The sequence below is a fragment of the Artemia franciscana genome, chromosome 13 (assembly GCF_032884065.1).
Source record: "Artemia franciscana chromosome 13, ASM3288406v1, whole genome shotgun sequence".
In the NCBI taxonomy this organism is placed as follows: Eukaryota; Metazoa; Arthropoda; class Branchiopoda; order Anostraca; family Artemiidae; genus Artemia; species Artemia franciscana.
Window position 1 is genome coordinate 40,250,103 of NC_088875.1, and position 6,773 is coordinate 40,256,875.

The window sequence follows — 6,773 nt, forward strand, 5'->3', positions numbered from 1 at the left end:
ACAAAGATCACGGATCAGAGATGGATATTCCCCATGGATGATCGTATAAAGCCGATGGTCCTAGAACGTATGGATAGCGCTCGCTTCAGCAAAATCGATTCAGCACAGTAGAGATGTCCTATAGCTATATTTCTTGGAATGGCGAGACATCCCACAGCCCTTAGAAATTTATTTTCTGTGAGGGGGGAGGTTATTTAACGGAGAGAATTTTAGTGGAAAGCCAAGTTATGGAATTTTCCAGGAGAATTTTACACTGAGATGGGGGATTCCGTAGCAGAATTTTGAAAAAAGGTCAGATATTAAGTATAAAAGTTTTTTAAGTCAAAAATATGGAGCAACATTAAATTCAAAACGAAAAGAAATTATCCCGTATATGAGAAGGTCTGCCCTCTCTTCTATTTCTTCTTTTCTATACTGAAGTTTTTCAGTTCTTTTAGAAGTTTCTTATAACAATTCAATAGCTTTTGTGATTCAGGAGTCGTTCTCAAAGAATTGGGACAAAAACTCAAACTTCAGCGTAAAAACTGAGAGATGAGGAAGAGGTAGTCCCCTTTTATTTTTAATTTTCCTTTTGGAGGTGTTCCTTTTAAGTTTTAATGTCACTTCTTACTTTTAGCTGAAAAAATGTTTTTTTATTAAATTTTAAAACAATGTAAATTTATTGTCTTAGAACAAATCTGGGTACTTGTTAATAATTGCGACCACATCCAAAAAGTAAATTATAGCGACCACACGCAAGAAGTGAAGTCAGAAAACAGTTCTACTTCATAAATTTAAGAATAATTCTAGCTAACACATTTTGCATACAGACCTGCTATACTTTATCCCCAACCCCCCCCCCCCTCCTAATGTGCAAATGTATAGCCCAAATTATAAATTTCCCATCTATTCTCCCAATTCGGGTCTCTTGATTCAACCTGTGTGTCTCTAAATTGAATCACTGTGACTAAACAAGAACCGAAAAACAAGTGACAGGTGACAAAATCATTGGACTTGTATGATTATAAGTACCAAAATATAATCATTAGAGAGACTGCATTAATCTCTAACAAAAGAGTGTTTGCCTAATCTAATTCCTGAATAGTCTTTTCACTGCTTTGAGTTTGTTGTTGTTTCTTCCATTACACTTCACTGTTTTTTTAGTTTTTCCTTCTCTTTTTCGAGCGCAAAGGACGAGGTACTTGCCGGAATATGTACATATTACGGGACTAGCAGCTACTTAGTAGCTTATCATCTATTTTTGTTTCAACATAAATTTTTAGAAAAATTTTATTTTATGCCCTAGCAGTGCGTCTGTGCAATAGTTGTAGTAGCAGTAGCCCTGAGAATTGCAAATAAACCCTCTTAGCGCTCCTGACCTACTCTTTGGACAACCAGATTTCAACTAGTACTTAGTTATAGCTTTAGTTGTGTCATTAGCATTAGTAGTAACCTTAAGTTTCACGTCCTGAGTTTTAATAGCATCCTTTTGCACCCTTTTGATAAACGGCAAGCACACAGTTTTAGTTTAGTTTACTTTAACACCTCCCTCAATATTTTTTATCTGGCTCCCCCTCCATAAAAAATTCCCTCCCCTCACGGGAAACTCCTCCGTGAAAGTTTCGCCAGCGTAAAATATTCCCTCCAACCATAAAATTCCCCTAAAAATTTCCAATTTCAAAAAAAAAAAAATGGCATCTATTTACTCGAAATGATGAATAAGCGTAAATGCTATTGAAATATTTATAATATAAATGAAATAACAGCGAAAAGGAAAATGTGGTTAAAATAACATTGGTTCTAGCAACAACTGATTTTAATTATTGTTTTGAGTCGAAGCAACAAAAAATGTGTATTTTGTATTCAGACATCATACTCACTCGTTAGTTTTATCCAAACAATACTAATATAAAGTTGTGATGGCACATTGGGATTGGAAATGGAATATTGTCATCTATATTCTTTGTAAAAAAAAAAGCATACATCTCAAACATAGGTAGCGTTGACTATGAAATAATTTCTGGTAAAATCATATAGTCCATTCTCATATTTTATAGTTCAGAATTTATTACAAAATATTCAATTTTGTTTTGAAAATTTGGCATATCTGATTCGTTGTACCCAAAATATTTTATACAGACTTGGCAAAAAAAATTAATAGTCTACTGTGGTAACAAAAAAAATTACAGAATCATCAGTAAATACTTGTTGGATATCTCAATTTCAATTTATATGTACTAAACATCGAATATAATACACACATTCCGAATCTACTATAAAGAATGCATCAATTAAGAGTAAGACAAAAACAAGACCTACGTTGCATGGGCAATGTGAGGTGCAGCAACCTTTATTTGGCTTCGCCAAGTAAAGTGTTGCGAGAGCAACACTTTGGTTTTGTTTCATCACTTCGATTAAACGCTGAAGTTGTTAAGTTGTGAAGTTGTTAAGTCCCTTACATTTCTTACCACTGAAACCAGATTGGTCTTACCATCAAATATACAGGAAACAAATATCTGGTACACAAACTAGAACCACATTTTTGTAGGGCCTACAGTTTGAAATATGGTCAGGCAGTTGGGTACCCAAAACAATCTATTGGCAATTTCTCTGGAAAGCATCTTAAAATCTTCCTGTTTTTAGAAGCACCTATACTTCAGAACCATACTTAACTCTATCATCAATTTAGCTTTCAATATTCTAATCTGGGCTTGAAGACTTTTCTTCATACCCTGTCAAACTTTTTTCAGCCGTGGAAAAATATCCTAGGACTTAGGTATTCAGCTTTTAATATTTCCAATGCACCCACCATTTTTATTAATAATACTACCTAAGTCAAGTAAGCTGTCTGCTTGATCAATATTTGATCAATAGCTGAGTGGTTGGCACTCTGGCGTGGAAATTCTGTGTCCAATGGACACAGGTTCAATCCCAGTTGTGACCAGTTATTTAGTTTGGGACGGGGGTCAGTGGCGTGACTCTGTAAGCTCAGCCAGAGTCAACCCAGCACTAAATGGGTACCTGGAGAAATATGGGGAAGGTGAGCAGGAAGGGTGAGCAAAAGCACAGGATGGTTGGCCCCCGACCCCCATTGAACTTCCTGGCTGAAGGGCCATGAAACAGAGATCAGCACCGACGATTTGCACCTTAAGGATCTAGTGCCGTCTTACTTACTCCTACTACTTATTACTTAATACTTACTTACCCAATGTTACCTGTTCATTTTGACTTACTCCTAGCCTTAGCAACTTTGTCGACTAAACATTAATTTTCAAACCTATTGTAGTACCCTGAACTTGCAAAACGTCTAGAAGCTCATTCATTTTCCTCATACTTTCATCTAGGATGCTAAAATCATCAGCAAAATCTAACTCCAAGATATTTTTACTTCCCCCATTGGTTCCATGTTTTCCAATAGCCTTTGCTCATCTCCTTAAAACCAAGTCCATCAAAATAATCTATCCAAATATGCATAGAACAAAAAACTGCTTAACTGCTGATTTTGAACAAAACCAGCTACTAACCTCTTTACTTGACTTTAGCTTTGTTATTTATGAACATAGCACTAATTACTTTGATGTATTTGTTTGTTAGGCTACACCGTAAAAACACAATACCTTTGCTAAAGGTCTTCAATAAGCTGAATCAAACCATTGCTCATAATCTATAGAAATGACGATTAAAGGTGTTTGATAAATCATGCACTTCTTAATCATTAATGTCCACAGTAAAACTGTGTACTGTTCTTCTCTTAAAGTTTTGTCTACTGTATCTTCTAGTCTACAAATTATACCCTGAATTGCAGTTGCTGACAATAGGACAAAACCTGTGTCCTTACTATGATTACCATCATACCAATTAAATTAGCTAGCTGTGAAAACTTTTTAATTAGAAAGGCTGTGGCTGATACCTAAAAATAAACATTTTGCTTTTATCAATTTTGTTATACAGAGGTTTTAATTAAGATTTTCTTAAAATTGTTAGATGCTACCCTTTTTCAAAAACCACACTCATAATCTTCAGTAACTTATTTCTAAGCCCAAAACCACCATATTTAAAAACCCCATTTACCAATTATCAGCACCTGGCGCATTATCATGTTTTAATCATTTTAATACTGTCAGTAATTCTTCCTCACAAAATAAATCATCCTTCAAATTTCATCGTCCTAGCTTATCTGGAATTGCTTAAACCAGAAAAACCAGGACAGATAGACAAACCGACCGACAGAATTTGCGATCGCTATGTCACTTGGTTAATACCAAGTGCCATAAAAACCAATTACAAAAAAAAATAACTTTCGTCCCAATCCAAACCAGAGCAAACGGTCCCAACCCCAAATCCACCACCTTTTTAAGGGGAGAGGCGTACAACTTTTGCCCCTTTCTCGCCAGGATCCATCAATGCTTCTGAGGTCCCTCACTCAAAAGGTATCAAAAAAATTTTATGTTGAGAGATTTAAGGCTCGGAGAATATATTAAAACCGTATCAAATACGGTGTGTCACATAATATAAGTTCCACGGGAAAACCCTTATGAAAAGGAAATAATAGAAACTTATATTTTACTTGAGAACAAAATGAGATAAGTTGAACAAGCGAGCTAGTTTAACAATAGAACTTGTTCAGTTTGACAACTGAACAATTTGTTCTACAGCTGTTTCCGGTTTCTTTTAGGGAAATGTCACATACACTTTTTGAATTTTTTCTGGCCAAATTGTTTCACATTTTCAAATTCTCATGCTAACCATGGTATATACCGGTAAGAAGCTAATTTGAATAATTCTATAGAATAAATAATAGGAACACATCATACGTTTCCGGCTATTATTTTAAAGAGATGTCAAGGATTCTTAAGAGTTTGTTCATTTGCGTTTTAGCATGGAAGATATTTTCGTATTATTTGGCATAATTCAATTCATCAAATAATCAATAAATAAATCAATTAATCAGCGACTTTTTGAACAGATTTCTGTAATTAGGGAATAAGATACTGACTTTATTCAATTAAGTCCTTTAACACAGAAACCTCAAAGGAGAAAATCTGATAAGTTCTTTTTAATCGATTTCACTCCTGAAAAACTCATGTAAACTAGTAGGAGGAATATTTTTATTTAACCTCTTCTTAGTTTCTGAGTTTTGTCAAAGGCTCATAAGAGCTCGGAAGAAAACCAAGAGAAATGGCTAAGAATTTCCTACTTTAATTTTTGCTTTCTAATGTAGTTGGAATTCTATTAATGTATTGGAATTCGTTCTATTTCTTTACAGCCCTTGACACATCTTACAGCCCTTTCCCAAAGCTTAGGGGACTGTATCAACCCCAGAGGCATTGTTATATAAGACGTCGACTTCATTTAACAAAAGAGCTATCTCAAAATTTTGGCAAGATACATTTCGGAGGAAAGGGCGTTAGGAGGGCTAGTTGCCTTCTGATCACTTTTGACTCTTAAAAATAGAACTAAAATTTCAAATCAAGTGAGCCTCTATCAAAGGTGATATGACGACCCCATCGAAAATAACCTTATATGCCCCTAGGTCACAACCTAAAACTCTTGCCCCCTAGCTCGGCAGCATTGTCAGCCATGAAACAAGCGTCCTTCAAAGTTGATATGACCACCCCTTCTAAAATAACCTAATATACCCCCAGGGCAAAATTTATAGCCCTTTCCCGTAATTATTACTATGTTTCAAAAACGTTGGTTTTAAATTACCCCAAGTGAAATACCTGAAAAAGCTCCTGGGTTTGTCTAATTAGTTATTTCATAGAATAGAACTAACCCTTCTAGATGTCTTTAAAATACGTAAAAAACTTCAAAAATTCTGAGCATTTTGGTTTTATATTGATAAATTTTCTAAGGCAACCCCCCCCCCTCCCAAGATTACAACATTTTCTTAATCATAGTAAAATTGGCATCCCTTTTCCCTGCATATTTTTGCATAAACCTTATCAGAAGGACTTTCTTAAGCCCCTCTTAGGTCTTGACCCTGCTTGTTTTGTTACTTCTTTTGGGTCCCTTCCTCTTCAGCTAAAAATTACTAAATCCCCCTCAGTAAATTGTATCGTTCTTTTGTACCAACTAATGTTTGTTTTTCGATGTCATAACTTATTTTTTAAATTCAAATCCCCATACGTCCAGCTCGGGGTAGCTTTCTGACCTTCCTCCTTAAATTGCTACCGTAATTTGTTCATTCAAATTTTACCTAAAATCTCCTTCATTTAAAGCTAAGCTTTCCCAGACGTATTTATATCTTTCATTAGGTCCGGTTTCAACTTCAATTACACCGATTAGGTAAAGCAAGAACACTGACTATAGATTTTACCAATCTCTATTTTTCTCCGGGTCATAACCAACACCAGATAGGCTCTCGTGGCAACTTTTGACAGTTGCTCAAAACTGAGAAAAGGCAGATCTAGATCGCTTGTCAGATAGTCAGCATCATCGTATGGAGAAGACATTTCCTTTTAGGTGGTATGTCTGTGATTTGTCTCATGGACATTTTCGACAGATGAATTTGAGGTGAGTCATTTGTTACAATTTAAAATTTCTCAAATAAAAACAATATCGTTGATTTAAGTACATACATTTTTCCTATGGCCCGTTAATGTGCGTAAATAAATACTTCAAACTTTTAAATTAAAAAAAAAAAAGCCTTCGCTTTTCAAAGTTTTAGTACCTCACACTGGAATCAAGAAAAAATTGTATGTTTTTGAATTTAATTTTAAGTTATAAATTTTAGTTTTATTTAAAATTATATTTAAATATTCAATTTCGTTCAAAAAGTTATTTTAAAATAT